Source organism: Ambystoma mexicanum, chromosome 9, assembly GCF_040938575.1.
Source record: "Ambystoma mexicanum isolate Mex_15411 chromosome 9, UKY_AmexF1_1, whole genome shotgun sequence".
Classification (NCBI taxonomy): domain Eukaryota; kingdom Metazoa; phylum Chordata; class Amphibia; order Caudata; family Ambystomatidae; genus Ambystoma; species Ambystoma mexicanum.
Window position 1 is genome coordinate 1,147,893,431 of NC_090931.1, and position 15,943 is coordinate 1,147,909,373.

A 15,943-nucleotide genomic window follows, 5' to 3' on the forward strand; every position below is an offset into this window, starting at 1 on the left:
CTCCATCTCTGATCAGTATTCCATACCAGGTCACCTTCCCGCGTCCCACACCGTTCTCTTTGCTACTTTGCACGTGTGATTTGTGATAAAGAATTCACTAATCTCTTTTTGGAGCTCTTCCCAAAACACTGGATCCTTTAAGAGGGATTTGTTGCACAGCCATCTAGAACCCCTTGGATGCATTCCCATCCAGCCCAGGTCCAGCATGACCAGATCATGACCTGAACACAAGATAGTATGAATCTCTGCACCCTGTGCCACGTCCCTCGAAAAGTACAGATAGTTATATCTTTGTGAAAGTTCCTTGAGAGTGTGAAAAGAATGTGTAGCCCCTCTCCTGGGGGTGGAGGTAACGCCAGATGTCCCCTAGACCATATAAATCTATTGTCTCCCAGATCTCACCATAAGCCGCTCTCTAGGGCCCCTGCTGTCTGTCGCACGTTCCTTGCCTGTCCATCTCAGCATCCGCCCAAGTGTTGACATCACCTCCCAGAACTAGGTGCCCTGTGCTTTGACATTGTATTTTGTGGAGGGTACCCTTCATAAATCTCAGTTTCCCCTGGTTAGGGGTGTATATTGTGGTGAATTAAAATTTCACCTTGCGAAATGCTCCCCGAGACCAGAAGGGCTCTTCACTACACCTCCGAACAAACCTTCGATACCACCAGTTTGAGTGCCTTATGAACCAGAATGCCCACCCCTGCTTTCCTGCAGGGGCCAGAGCCCCAGAATTCGTGTCCCACTGTGCCATTAGGGATCCTCAGTTTCCCCCCCCTCATATATTTATATTTTGTCTCCTGTAAAAAGAGGATATCCAATCCTGATCACCTAAATTCCCTGACCACCAAGGATCTCTTTATAGGGGAATTGAGGCCCTTAACATTCAGGGTACTAACCCACAGGGAGCCCAGTTGCTGTCCTCCATCTGGGACGGCCGTCATGCTACCCCATCGCGGGGGCCCCATCTCATCCACTTGCTATGCCACAGTGTCAAAATGGGAACATCATCTTGTGTCAAACCCAAACTCCAACTAACTTTGAGACAACCTCTGTACTCCCCCACATTCTCCCCAACTTCCCCCCTTTCCACTGCCCCCTGACTCTCAGCCCACCCCCATGATCCATCCTCGGATGTGGCTGAACCACTTACGGACCCGCAATACAGGTTGTTTCATCTTGCACTGTATAACCATTGAGCCCTCTCCTTCCTCCCAACTATTGGCACCATCAACATACAATCCCTCAGTGAACCTTCACCTTGAAGACCCCCCAACCGGAGGCAATTACTTCATTAGTGTAGCTTTTTAAAATCTGACCCTTCAACGTATCCCCCGTTCTCCAAACCATGGGATAGATAGTCAAATGTGTGAGGCTGCTGCTGTTGCAGGTCAGGTTTCCGCTGCTGGGGAAGCATTCAGTTTCCTGTTCTTCCGGGCTCTGGGAATATGTTTTCTTCTTGGGCCCTTGACCTGCCACCGTCTCTCCTCGTTGTTCTTTTCCCGTAAGCCTGAGGGGGCCTCTACATCTCCCAGGAGCCCATTCTTCGCTCTGTTGTTCTCCTCCTCCGTGACCAATTTGTGTTTGAATCGATCAATTTCAAAAGAGATTGAGAATGGGAACCCCCATCTGTATTGGACCCCTTTATGGTTAAGCCATTTGGTGAGGGGCTGACACTGTCTTCTCTTGGCGAGGGTGTAAGTGATTTCAATCCAGCAATCCAACTAAGTCAATGCCTAGTATGGGATGCCCAATGTAAACCCTTATTTATATATTTTTATGTCAAAGTTCTTTTAATTCTGGATAATGTACCCTTATATAACGCCCCTCTCTTTGCATCTCCCCGACCTCACTGAGCCAAGAAGTAGGTTTGTTTGCAAATTAAAAGATTTATTTGAAGAATTGAACAATATATAGATTAAACTTTCATGAATATGAATAATATCTGAATATCACACTTATGAATATGAAAAATGATCAGCAATGGGTAATATTACAATATCAACAATCTTTTTAATCAGTTAGGAGTAGGAATAGGAAAAATAATATATCGGAGAATACTTTGTATGGTTCAAGAAAATGCAATGATAGGAAAGAATGCAACACAGAAATAAAACTTGATATGACTTCAATCAAAAGACAATATAATCACTCTTTCCCCCTGTTATTACTCACTCCCCCCAGGATGCAATATGAAGAGGTAGAAGAGAGCACACAGGTTTCAGGATTAACAATCAATAATGCAGTTCAATCCCGATCCCCCCAGCAAGCTTAGAGAGAACAGGAATGCTTTAAAAACAAGCAAAAATGCTTTTGTATGTGTTTTGCAATGAATGGGAAAATGTTAACATTGATTTTAATTGATTTTAATTCGCTAAAGGAGATTCAGCACTAGTGAGAGTGGCTTGGGATAGGTTCAGGTCAACACTAGCAATGATTATAGAATGATTGGCAGATGGAAAACGAAATTCAGAAGTTGAAGACAAGAAACAGCTATTTTTTACATGTGGTGAAATTGAGCCAAATGCAAAATTGCGGCAACTTTTCCGCGTGCGGGAAATGCGATTACATTTCTAGGACGTGTGGTTCAAAAGTTACAGAGGTTTGGGTGGCGCTTTGGAGCAGCCCAAGATGGCTGCTTAGCCTTTGAGCTCCGTGTGGGCTTGGCGGACATCTGCCTGCATCTGCGGCCATAACGTACGATTTGCTCCCATATCTACAGGACTGCTTCCCGTCATCATTGTGCTGCTGTCAGAGAAATCCCGGCTCTCCTCCGACCCTGGAAACCCCAGAGCGAGCCTTCGGCTGGGGCGGCCCTCGCCCTCGCGGGGACCGCAGCGCTGGCCTGACTCCTGCCTCCTCCTTTCGGCGGCCCGGCGCGCGCTGCAGAGGTGCGAGACGCGGCCCGGCTCCTGTGCACCCTATCCATCCCTCCGGGTGCCCCGCTGGGTGGACTGCGGCCCGATCGGGACCCCGTGGCTGCGTGGCCGAATGCGGCTGCCCCCCCGGGGCGAGCCGCTACATCGGGGACTTGCTGCTGGGGCCGTCGCGGGAGCGCGCCTCGGCCCCCACTCTACATCCAGCTGTGGGCCTCCGCCGCTGTCCCCTGCGGGGTGGTTGGGCCCCGGACCGTCGTGGAGTGCCGTCTCTTTGAGGTGAGGAGCAGTGGGGGGGCCCCGCTCTGTGCGGCAGGGACGCCTGCATCCTTCTGCCCCCGCTGCTGGTCTATCGCCCTCCCGAGTCCTTGGGGCTGCTGAGCTCCCTGTTATTGCCCAGCGGATCCTGTCTCACGCACCCTGGGGGTGGGTAGCCCATCTTGGAGGACTTGTACCAGGCCCGTGGGCCCCACGGCGCAGGCTCTGTCTCATCTCCCAACCGCGTATCACCGTGGAGACCGACCTCCTGAGAGACTATTGTATGGTGACTGGGCTTCTGGTGGGGCGGCTGTTGGCGGGTCAGATCCAGCTCTTTCACTGGTGCCGGGGTGCGGCCCCCCATGATTTGACCCTTACGGCGGCTGGCCCTGGTGTCCCGGAACCTTCTCTCTGACTGCTCCACGCTAACATCTCAGCTAAGGTCGGCCCGCCCGTGCCCCTACCGGGTCCTGCCTCCATCTGAGCTGGGGACAATCCGACATCTACTCCCTGTCCCCCTGGCCGGGAGACCACGCTCTTTCCCTCGGGGATCGCGCCATCGGCCTGTGTAGCCCCTGGAGCCAAAACAACAATGCCAAGCAAGATCAAGGGGACCCACAAGGGGGGAGCCATGGATAGATTCGCCAAAGCTGTCCCGAGGGGAGAGGCGGAACGGGACTCGCCCATACAGGAGGAACTGGAGGTTGACCACCACCCCACTTCCGCACCCCCTGATCTGACTACGCTCATGGAATCGATGGCCAAAAACTTTGCTTCTTTTCACGAGAAATTAGATGACATCAACGCTAATGTCGCCTCTTTAAAAACACGGGTGGATCAGGCGGGGACCAGAATTACCGACGCTGAAAATCGGATATCTACTAATGAGGACGAAATACATGCGCTGCAGGACACTGTTGCCTCTCTGTCGCGTGATATGCGTAGTGTGAGAGCGAAGTGTGACGACCTCGAATCGCGCTCTCGCAGAAATAATCTACGTATTATAGGAGTCCCTGAAAATGCTCTTAAGGGGCGCATGGAAGACGCTGTGGAATCCCTGCTTAAGGATCTTTTGGGCAACCCAGCCCTGTCCCCATACTTTACCGTTGAGCGTGCACACCGTGCTCTGTCACCGAGGCCCAAGCCGGGCGACATCCCTAGGCCCATTATAGCCAGGATTCTCAACTATCGGGACAGAGACCTTATCCTCCGCCTGTCGCGGGAGAAGGGAGACCTGCGCCTTGAATCACATACGATAAGGATCTTCCTGGACTTCTCAATAGCGGTACAGCAGGAGAGGCGCCAGTTCATCGGAGTCAAGAAGCTGCTTAGAGAACGAAATGTTCCGTATGCTATCCTATTCCCAGCACGCCTCAAAATCACACATAATGGGAAATTATATTTCTTTACTGTCCCGGCGGAGGCAGTGAAATTCATTGAGGCGCACCTGCGACTTCCCAACCCAAAGGGGTCCCTTGCCAATGAGGGGTGAGTCGGCGAAATACAAACCGGAAGCTATTTCTCCATTTCTCTCTATCCAGTAAATCCGAGAGTCGAAACCTGTATATGGCAACAACGTACTGCAAACCCATCGAATCAGGCTCCCCAGCACCCGAGCGAACTGAGACTAGATTTGAATACTGCGGACAATGCTCTCCCTGCTTCCCGGGGCGCCGTACTGAATTTGAACCCTAGACTCTTCCTCAACTTTGTTTCGTCCGCAAAGCTCAGCTGGTTATGGAGTCCTGTCTTGTGATCCGCCTGTCGCAGAACTTACCCCTGACAGCGCTGCTGTCCTACATGGTACTCTAAGAGCCGCCCACACGGCAACAGCACACCTCACTGCAATTGCAATGTTCTTGGTTTATTGGTTGTCACTGCTTGTGTGCCCCTGTTGGGCACGGAAAGGGCCGTATCCCTGTTGGATCTCGTCCTCCGTCCTCTACCTCTTGGGGTGAGTCGGATTATTTGGTGACACCTACACAGGGGGTGGGGGATCTACACTGCAAGTTGGGGGTGGGCAGTGAGGGCGGGGGGTGGCATGGTTGGGGATTGGGGAAATGTTATAAGAAAAGGCAGAGGCGGGCTGGCAGACCACGTCACACAGGGTCAGTCGTATACGAGATGGCTCAATCTCGTATTTGAATTACGGCAGCAGTGGTGGGATGTACATTGAAACTTCTGAGACGCACACAACTGTGTCCTTTACGAGCACTCTGAGATTGGGGGACCAGGTGACTCCAAAGTTAGTGGCATACATTGATGGTCATACGTGCGGGTGTCATCTAGTCGGCGAGCGCTCTCAGTGGGCTCCTGGTTTAGGGGTATTAGTATTTAGAGCGCTAAGATGCCGGTAACCATAATGTCGTGGAATGTCCGGGGCCTAAGTAATTATACCAAGGGTCGCAGGATCATATCATACGCCAGCAGGCACGGCTGCAAGGTGCTGCTACTGCAGGAGACACACTCCACTGGTCCGCTGGCAAGGAGCATTGCGCCTACTTGGGGACCCCACAGATACATTACTTCTTATTCCACGCGTGCCAGGGGAGTATTGACATTGATCCACAAGTCACTTAAGTTTGTCCTCCACAAGAGCTACATAGACCCTGGAGGGAGATACATTGTGCTGTACTGCACCATTGCCAATAGGTCAAAACCTATGGCCCCAATGTCGATTCCCCCGACTTTATTGACCAGGTGGTATCCATACTGTTAGGGTATGTTGGAGTACAAATCATCTGGGGTGGAGATATGAACTTTATTTTGGACACCACCTTGGATAGGACTGGCATGGCCCCCAGACCCACAGCGGGCGCAGCGCGCAGACTTCTGACCCACTGCAAGACGCTTGACATCCATGATGCATGGAGAGCGCTACATCCGCTAACGCGTGAATACACTTATTACTTGTCAGTGCACGACAGTTCCTCCAGGATCGATGTATTCCTATTATCGGGCCCTATGCTAGGCAGGGTTCCGAAACATGCATACTTGCACGCACACTATCTGACCACTCACCGATTCTGCTGTCCATTGAGGTGGGAATTCCGGCCCCCACCATTAACACATGGCGTTTTAAATCGGCCGCCTTACAGGACATTGTCTTCAAGGCAGACATACTTGCAGATATTCACTCCTACTTTGAGAACAACTCCCCACAGGACACCAACCTGGGGATCCGCTGGGATGCCTTCAAAGTCTTCATCAGGGGGGCGTCCATTTCTAGGGAGTCGGGGGTCCTCAAATCCATAAGAGCCACCCTGTCCCGCACTGAAACTAAGCTACGAGCCCTGGAGCGAGCCCATCCGGCCTCTGTCGACCCCGGCATCCTCTCCCAGATCAGTGAAGAACTCAAGACTTTCAATGAGCAGGCCAACAGGGAAGTGCAGTATTTTAGTCAGCCACAGGCTGCACAGAAATACGGCGAGGGAGATAGACCTGGCAAAACATTGGCCGCCTTGGCGAGGGGGGAGTGGGGCCAATCCCAAATTACCTGTGTTAAGGATAGTCAGGGGACGACCCAGTGGTCCGACCAGCATATACTCGAGGTTTTCACTAGCTTCTACTCCAAACTATACTCTCAACCTCCCGAACATAGTGAGACCCAGATGCGTGAGTTCTTAGAACAGATTCCCACCACTATCATCTCCCCAGCGACAAGAGACCAGTTGGACTCCCCCATTACATTGGATGAGATAGTAGAGGCCATATCCAGTCTCCCAAAGGGGAACGCGCCGGGCCCCGATGGGCTAACGGCAGAATTCTTCCAGGAGCATGTGGCCATATTGGGCCCCGAATTGCTTGAGGTGTGGAATGAGTCTCTCCGACTGGGATCCCTCCCCCTGTCGCTACGCAAGGCCGTTATTACGGTCCTACTCAAGCAGGGTAAACCAGGCGATGACTGCGGTTCGTATCGGCCCCTCTCACTCATGAACTTGGATACGAAAATCTTTGCCAAGGTGATCGATAATCGCTTCCTACCCATTATGCCATACATGGTGCACGAGGACCAATCTGGCTTTGTCCCCGGAAGATCCACATCACACAATATTAGGAGGCTCCTTAACGTCATGGCTCGTATCAATCAAGACGTGTGTGCAGTTGCAGTCACCTTTGATGCCCAGAAGGCCTTTGATATGGTGCCCTGGAAGTACATGTGGCTTGTCCTGGAGACCATGGGCATCGGACCCGGGATGATCGCATACATCAGACTACTGTACACTTTCCCGGTTGCCAGGGTTTGCGTCAACTCCCAAACGTCCGCCTTGTTCCCTCTCTTTCGAGGTACCCGCCAGGGCTGCCCGTTTTCCCCAATCCTGTTTGCTCTAGCCATTGAGCCTATGGCGGACTTCGTCAGGGAACATCACGCGCGCAAGGGGATACGACTCCAGGGTGCCCCCGAGATTATCCCACTCTACTCTGATGACGTCCTGCTGTTCATCAGAAATCCGGATCTCCACCTTGACCCTATTCTCCGGGACATCACTCGTATCGGAACATACTCAGGCTTCGCTATCAACTACACCAAATCAGAACTTTTCCCCCTCACGCGCACCACGCTCCAGCCGGCCACGGAATACCCTCTCCGCTGGTCCCCTAATGGGATTAAATACCTGGGAATTCAGGTGTCTTTGACCAAAGAAGCTCTCTTAACTAACAATTACTTAGCCGTAGCTGAACTGGCTGAAACCAAGATTGCGCGTTGGCGCTCTCTCCCGTTGTCATTAGCTGGGAGGTTATCACTGGTTAAGATGATTCTGCTTCCCAAATTGTTGTACACATTCACAAATGTTCCCATATGGCCTCGCAAGAAGTACTTTGCAGGCCTGCACAGGCTGTGCGCACAGTTCCTGTGGCACTCCGGTGCAGTCCGGAAGAAGTGGGGTGCTATGACTCTCCCCTATGACAGAGGCGGGTTCACGGCTCCTGACCTGTTGCGATACTGGACCGCAGCGCAGGCACAGTTTGCCACCTATTGGTACCCTGGGCCCCCCCCTCGTCCGCACGTTAAGCTTGAAACCCTTGCTGCCTCCGGTGCCAATATTATGACCCTAATTTTACATCGGCGGTATGAGCCAGACTCACCCATAGATCTAGTCCAGACCACCTTATCGGCCTGGAGGCAGATATTTGCTACAGGCACTGAGGAACACCCATATTACAAGTGGCTCCCCGCATGGAGGCTCCCCCGGGCTGGAACCCACGAATGATATAGCCCTGACACGACACTGGCAGACTCTGAGATATCTAGCCCTAACCGATTTCTACCCGGATGGGGTGTTTATAACGCCACAGACTTGGAAGCTGGGCCACTCGGGTTCGCCGATGGAAATGCTGCAATACTATAGACTCCGGGCCAGCGTTCCGTGACACCTGGCCTGAGTTCCCCAAAAACCCCCCCGACCATCCCGCAATTTCTTACATCGCCAACTCCGGTGGGGCCCGCGGGGTGGTCTCATCATTATACAAACTCCTTCTCACAACTGCCACACCACCGCCCTCTAGGGCGCGGGACGACTGGGCCTCTGAACTAGGGGTGGACCTTACAGACCAATTATGGGGTAGAATGTGCTCCCACACCAACAGGGTATCCCTGAACTTTCGATACCGCACGATACAGTATAAACTGCTGAATAGGCTATACTATACCCCGCGCAGACTCTCCAGGTTCGCCCACTCTGACATACGGCTCTGCCCCCGCTGTGGTGCGGAGGATGCAGGCCATCTCCACATGTTTTGGGACTGTCCTCGACTAGCCCCATTCTGGGATGAGATCCTGAAAACACTGTCTGAAATCTGCAATACGTTGATTGAGCCCGACCCGTTGGGTGTGTTGTTTGGAGCGTGGGGAGATGAAGGGGTCAGAGGGGAAGCTAAATTCATGAATGTATGCTGTATAATTGCCAAAAAATGTGTCCTTCAGAACTGGAAGTGTGCTGCTCCTCCTACATTCCGGAAATGGCTTAATTTATTGACCTGGTCCCGAAACTGTGAGGAAGATTATATTAGCACTCTCCCGGCCCGATCCCGGCCTAAAAACCTTTGGACTGCCTTCAACAGTTACCTTAACGGCCTTGATGCCCACCCTTCGGTAGACATCTCACCTTAATTGTTACTGTTATGTACCACGTCACCTGAAACGCTGAAATGTTGCTCTTAACTTATGACTATTTCTTGCTGTTTATGAGCATCCCTGTACGCTGTAGTTTTTCTTACATTGTTATTTCATATCTGACCTGATGTGTGCGTATGTCATCTGCCGCTGCCAGCAAAAATAAAAGTTTAAAAAAAATAAAAAATAAAAAATAAAAAAAGTTACAGAGGTTTTTGTGAAGGTAGATTTTTCAGAAACAGAGTCAAGATTTCAAAAATGACAGATGTGCTTTAAAGATTTAGGAACCAATATGGACTTATACTAAGGGGCTATGAAAGTACAAGATACCCAACGGGACAACCACCAGAACAGGGTGCCTTCCACTCTGATTGTTGTGCGCCAGGACACTTGACTTTCTTCAAAAATATCAGCGCACAGATGATTATCGCTACAATTATCACAGGCTATATAATGAGAAGAATTCAGGATGGACACAAGATTCTATAATGCAGTTCTGGATAGGTTGAAATGGATTGCATCAGATTACTTTAAACTAAGAGATGACTATGGACAGTTCTAGACTAAATACTCACTCCTATGGCTTTGGAATAGAATGGGCCCGTCAAAGATCTGGACAAGGGGTTGGCTGGGATTCTCTCGCCACCAGACAGGATTCAGGGCACCTGGACTCTGCTCTCAGCAAGGCACTCTGGTCAGCTCGGCCTCTTGGACTGGATCTGATGGGTTCTGGGTTACAGCTCTGCTCTGCAGATCTGGATCTTGGTTCTAGCACAGGGATCTTAGCTATAGTAGCAAAACAGCTCAGCCAGGCTGTTGGATTTTGGGGTGCCCCTTGGAAGTTTAGGGGTTAGAATCAGGTTGCTCAAGATTTTGAAGGCCAGCTGAGAAGAGTTCAGCTTTTGGGTTGGGTCTTTCTGCTTCAAAGTTCTAGAGTCTGGTTCTAGAGTTTGGTTTCTGGATCTATGTCTGGAACCTGGATCTTCCTGCAGGGTGCTTCGCCAAGAAATCAGTTGATGAGTGGAAAGTGTGTGTCTGTCTGTCCTCAGCAGTCCCTATTTATCCATTTCCAAAGTGGTTGGGAGGATGATTATCTATGCCCAACCCTCTAAGGATCTGATAGGTCAGAGAATTTCCCCTCTCCTGATTTGAGACAGGAGCAGTGTGTCATATGTGTCAGAGTGACACCGTGTTTATGGCCCAAAGCAAATCCCTCCCCTTTGCTTTTACTATTTTACCCACAAAACATATTTCCAAGATGCACAACTTGTTGATATTACATATACACATTACATATACACATCACAGATTAATTAAGGCACGACTCTGTTCAAGTCCCATGTTCCTACGAGCTTTGGTTCAGAAATGACAACTTTTTTGCGCTTTTGGTGGGTTTCTCAATGTTTGTTCGGCACCAATCTTTATACATGCATGCACATCCCATCTGGGCACATTTCTGTAATTTTTCATGTTCCTAACATAAACACAATGGCTACAATATGAATAATTTCCAGGGTTCAGGCTCAGAACATCGCACAGATTCCAGCTTAGTCTTAAACTGTGAGCGAATTTTCCATTTTAACAATCTCTAAGTTTCATATTGTTGTCAGTTCTGTACACTTTGCTATAAGCATTTTTATAAAACATACATTTACTTCCACTTCAATCCACATTTTCAGTCTGGCCCGCCTCCAGAGCTGGGCTGAGTCAGAGGGTTACATGGCTTGCCTTCCTGCCAGAGCAGTTGTTTTTCAGTTACACCCGAATTAGCATTTTCTATTCAGCCCAAGGAACCCATTGTTTCTTTCTCCGGGCAGCAGACGAAATATCCTCCTCTCCTGATTAACATGCCAATACGCCTCCTTTTGGTGGGAATGAACAAGGTGTGAGTTTCTCAGGGTGAGAAGACCTCTTGGAAGTTTTAACTGAATCAGGTTACCTTCTGGTCAATTGTAACAGTTCCTTGTGAAAAAAATACATTTATAAATTTAAAATAAGCAACATATCTTTACTTCCAGTCTTTTTCAACATGAAAATCAATGTGTGGCACTCTTATATGGCATATTGATGGAATTCTCTTCTTTGGCATATTTAACTTCTGAAACACCAGTTCTCCTGTCAGAATTAGAGATCGCCAGCACCTGTCGGAGGCAGTAACAGTACTGCACCCATTTTTGACAGCTTTCTTTCCATAAAGTATCTTTAAAAGAGGATTTTGTTCTGATAACATATGATTCCTGCTGACATTGTATTTATGTGGAGTCTTGCAGCAGAATAATGTGGAACACGCAACAAGGAGGTTGGACCTTTTAGGTGGTTTGTGAGCCATGATTTATGCACATTTTTGACAATCAAGAAAACGGATTTCCAAACAGCTCTGTGTTTCTTTTTGGCAATCAACATTGGTTTTTCAAGTGATTTCAGGCTACTTTGTGGGTAGCCCAATGGTGGGTTTTGGCAGTGGTCTCCTGTGTTACCACTAACATAGGCAAAAGTGGATGGCGGCCTATTTTTCAGATTTTTACTAAGCACTTTCTGGTGATTTTTAGCGAGCAGTATGCTTTCCGGCGGCCATTTCTGATGCTTCTGCTGCCAGCAATACATAGTAATGTTGCAGGGCCTGGACTAGTGGGTTGAGACATCCCACAAGGGCCAGGGATGATAGGTCCTGAAATACAGTGATTCTGGCCTTGCTGTAGGTGACAGGCCCGCATTATTCACATTCTTGAGGATCTTGATTTTATCCAGGTAATTGTGGATCGAACGACGATGGATCTGGGTCCCTCGGGGGCACCCCGCACTCTGTGTTTGTTCTCGACTTAGATTTCATCTATGGAGTCGTTACCGAATATAAGATTTGTGATTTCGTAAAATGGTTTATTTCAGTTCTCTCTCCGTCTCCCCTTCTTTTTCCGGTATCCCGAAGATCCTAAGATTATTTCTCCTCTCCCTGTTCGCCAAGCCATTCATTTTTAAGGTAATCTCAGCTTCTTTGCACTTGATTTCGGCCATTCTCACATCCATTTGCATTTCTAGTATTTATTTATTACATTTGTTGTACGCGCAGACCCTGAGGTATCACGACGTGTTTACATTCAGAAGCAATGCAGTAGTGGTGATTAGACAACATTAGAACAACAATACAAGTTACACATTACAGTAATACATATTTACAAGTTGTGAACATTTATCTACAGTATGTCCAGTGAGGACTGTTTGTGTTCCACCTCCTGAAGTCTCTCCTCTGTCTTATTGATCCTCTGGGAGATCTTATCCACTTTAGCGCTGATGTCCGCTCTCATGCTTCAATTCTCATCCATTATTGAGGCCACTTCCTTTTACGTCACCATGGAGTCTTCCTCCTTCTCCAGCATGGTCCCCCTTTGACCCACAATTCTTATGTCAACCCTCAGGGTGTAACTGTATCTTGAGAGCCTCAACCACCAGTCCATATGGCACCTGGTCTCTACAGAGTAGACTCTGAGGGGGTTTCTTTGGCTCCTGTCCTCGGTTGAAAATGGTTCACCTGCATAGCTTGGGTTTTAGTTACTCACATGAGGGTCCCAGAGCGGCTCCTGGCCATATTTCACGTCAGGCCCCCGGAAATGGGTGGTCTCCTTCCCAATCGGGGATCCCCAACATCTAGTCCTGCAAGGACAGCCTTCCTCGTAGGTTTTCCGTATGTCACATTGGGGGTGTTCCCCACCACCTGTAGCATCTGATGAGGAGCACTGGGCCCACACTGCTCTGTCTTTTCCACTCCTGCGCCATGCTAGGATCCAAGGAATAGCACACCTGTGTCAAATTTCTCACACTGGCAGCGCTTGGTAGGCCTCACGACTGCAAAGATGGACACAATCCCCTGTCTCAGGGGCCCACACCTTCTGGAGCCCCTGTGTGTCCTGGGGGTATTGTGCAGCTGCTCTAGATGCCTCTGGGAGTCACAGTTCCCCTGAGGCCCAAGACTTGTTCCATCTGACACCCATCCTGCTTCTGATGCTTCGAGCTAGCTGTCAGGGGCCCTCCCAAGCAGCGCCAGAGGTCCAGACTCCACTGCGTGAAGGCGCTCCCACCACTCCAAGGTCTTGCTGTGTTGTCCCACCAGGCAGAGATAGTCATGGTGTGGGGCCAAAGGTTGGCAATTCAGCTTCTCCATGTCTCCTCCCAGTAAGGGCATTCATCAATAGTTGCCACCCAAGGGAGGTGGGCACATGCCCTGGCGCTGGGGGCCCACACCTCCCTATGTCCGTGAGCACCTTGCGTACCTTGGGTGAACAAGGACTTCCTCTGGGGCCTCTAGTGTCCCACTCGGGCCCACTCCTCTGTGACCTCCCCCTGGTGGTTGGATCATGCGTGACCTACCGGGGGCCCCTCTTGTTGTGCGTACGGGGGCTGGCTTCCTCCCTTGTCTCATGGGCCACCAGGGGATTTGAGGTTTTCTTTGTTTGTTTGTTTATTAATTTGTAGGGCGCACAAACCCTTAGGTAACTGGGCTCAACAAAATATAAAGGATACTTACAGCTTAGTTACATGGTAAAGAGAGGCAGAGTAGGGTAGAAACCTACATACATTGTAAAGACAGGTGGTTAAATGAGGTCAATACATAATACAATAATACAATACATACATAACTGCACAAGTCGGAGTAAGGTACAGTCAGAAGTCTGGTACGGAAGTGCCATCAAGTGCAGGAGAAGGTTCAGAGGCAGGGTGCACCCCTTCCAGTCTGGCCTTAAAGTGAAGGCCTTTTGGATCCACTCAGATGGGTGCTGGGGGGCCCAGGGCAGCATCCCTTGTTATATGGGCTGCTGCTTTGTGCCTGGGTGGGGGCCACCCACCAGTGAGTCGCTGAGTCCAAGGCGCTGATCTGCGCACTTGAGCAGTGTCCTCCTGCCTGTTTCTTCTCCCTGGGTTTTAGGGGGGGCATCAGGCCACTTGTCCTCACTCAGGTATTCCTCAGGTGGGTTGGAAAGTGGGGACTCAAGCATCTTCTGGAACACGGGCACAAGCACACGTTTCGAAAACCGTCAGCCTTGCACCGCCTCTGTGCAAGGAATTGTAATCAAGCTTTAGCTCCAACAAGGTTTATGTCTATATCATTCTTCTGTTCCAAACATGATTTTATGGGAAGATATCAGAAATGTGGCGGTTCAACCACATAAATAGTCAAACCCAGGCAGGGGATAAGTCATTTTTCAAGCCTTTTGTTATCATAAGGTCAATTGGTGTCACTGTTACACATTTTCCCACCTCTACTGTGTCATACTCTTAGCACTTAATTTGCAGGAAGTCATGTGGGATTTAGAAGGAAGTTGGCACAGAAAAATTCAAGATGGAAACAATCTTCTACCCTCTTCTACCCTCTTTACTTCCCTGGACTTTCCTTAACTTCTGAACAAAGCAGATCAAATGGCCTATATATTAATGATCAATTATACATTTTCAAGTAGTACCTCTTTGTCCTGTCGTCCTTGAAGTGCCTGCTTCTTTTCCGAGTAGAGGTGTCAAAATCCATACTATGAGCACATTTGTCCCATGGGTGTAGCTGCAACCAATTAGATTTGTTTTATAAATGGCTGCCAACTCTGCTACCTGGCTACTCCCCAGTTCTCATTACTATATTAGGAATGTCCTCACATTTCAACCAGACATTTCTTATCCCTGGCACCAACTGTTTATTGCTGTCATTTTCAATGTGAAAAGCACATCCATCCACATATACAGTTTGTAAATTCTTGCATGTATTTTCATTAAATGCTTTGTGTGGTGATTGTTCAAACTCCTGCAAACTGGACTCCACCTCTACTTCGTCTGATACCCATTCAGCTGCACAGTCACGTAAATCTGCTAACACTTGAGCAATTGGGCTCTTTTTATTTAGGCCATATCTTACATCCACAGGAAAGCCATGCAAAGCCCATGTCCATGAAGTAATTCTGGACTGTGCTAGATTACCTGATCTAATCCTTTTACTCTGTAAAAACTCCAATGGTTGATGATTTGTCTCAATGATTACTTTCTCCCCTTCACCAATGGGATGAAAATGTTGCAACGCCCACACAGTGGTCAGAAGAGCCTTTTCACATTCACTGAATTTAGTTTCGACCTGGGAAAATGCCTTACTTGCATAAGCAATAGTTTTATGTGTTTGAGATAACACTGCTGACATACAATGCTCAGTGAATCCTATTTCTATAAAGAAATCTCTGTTCTTTATGGGATACCCCAGGCATGGTGCCTTTATGAGGCATTCTTTCAATTTAGCAACTGCCTCAGATTGCTCCTTTTCCAATTTCCATGGCATATTCAGCTTCAATAGTTTAGTCAATGGTTGAGTGATTTCAGCATAGTTGTCAATACATTTCCTGTTATATCCCATCATTCCTAATGCATTTTTTAAAACTTTCATAATTCTAGGATCTTTCAATTTCTTTATGGCCTCCACCTTTTTCTTTTGTGGATTTAACCCATATTCAACCCATATTCAGTTATTTCATAACCTATGAAATTCACCTTTTTTTTCTTACACCATTCGGCTTTCTGTAAGATACTTTGGCACCCGCCTTTTGCAATTGGTTAAGTACATGACTAATTTCATCAAAGTGACTTTTATGTTTTCATTTTTTATCAGGACATCATCTACATAAACTACGGTTCTTCTTTCCGCTGCATCCGGCATAGCTTTTCTCAAAAATAT